Raw genomic sequence first — 528 nt, 5'->3', positions numbered from 1 at the left:
GCCTTGATCTTATTTAATTAATAGATTGTTGTAATTAGTGGGAGGCTGCCCATTTCTATGCACCCTGATGACAAGGGGCGCTATCTGCGGCTCCTTTTCCTCCCCTACACCGCAGCCCAAGCCTCACAGATGGTGCTGGTATGATCTGACTTTGGCCCTGTTATGTCTTGGCCCTCCTTTTGCCCTCGGGGCTCCTCGCTGCCCCTTTTCTCTCTCTTTCTCTCTCGGGGCTCCTTGCCGCCCCTCTGCACTCTCGGGGCACCCCACAAAATACTGCGCCTTCTCCGGCACCAGGAACGCCCCCCCGCTACTGGGGAGTCCCTGTGAGGCCTTCTCCACCCCTAATAGCCTCACCCAGTCCTCCGGTTAAACAGTAAACACAAAACACAAAGCCCCCGGGCTATAACATAAAGCTAAACCGTCCGGTCAGACAAAAGTTAATCCCTACCAGGCAAAAATACTCCAGCAGCAACCTGCAGCTACTCGTGCAGCCAAACCCTGGCCTTCTCTCTGCACTGGCTAAGCTCC

This window comes from Crocodylus porosus, unplaced genomic scaffold (genome assembly GCF_001723895.1).
Source record: "Crocodylus porosus isolate Cpor-Errol unplaced genomic scaffold, CroPor_comp1, whole genome shotgun sequence".
NCBI classification, from domain to species: domain Eukaryota; kingdom Metazoa; phylum Chordata; order Crocodylia; family Crocodylidae; genus Crocodylus; species Crocodylus porosus.
Note: the sequence above shows the minus strand (reverse complement) of the source record.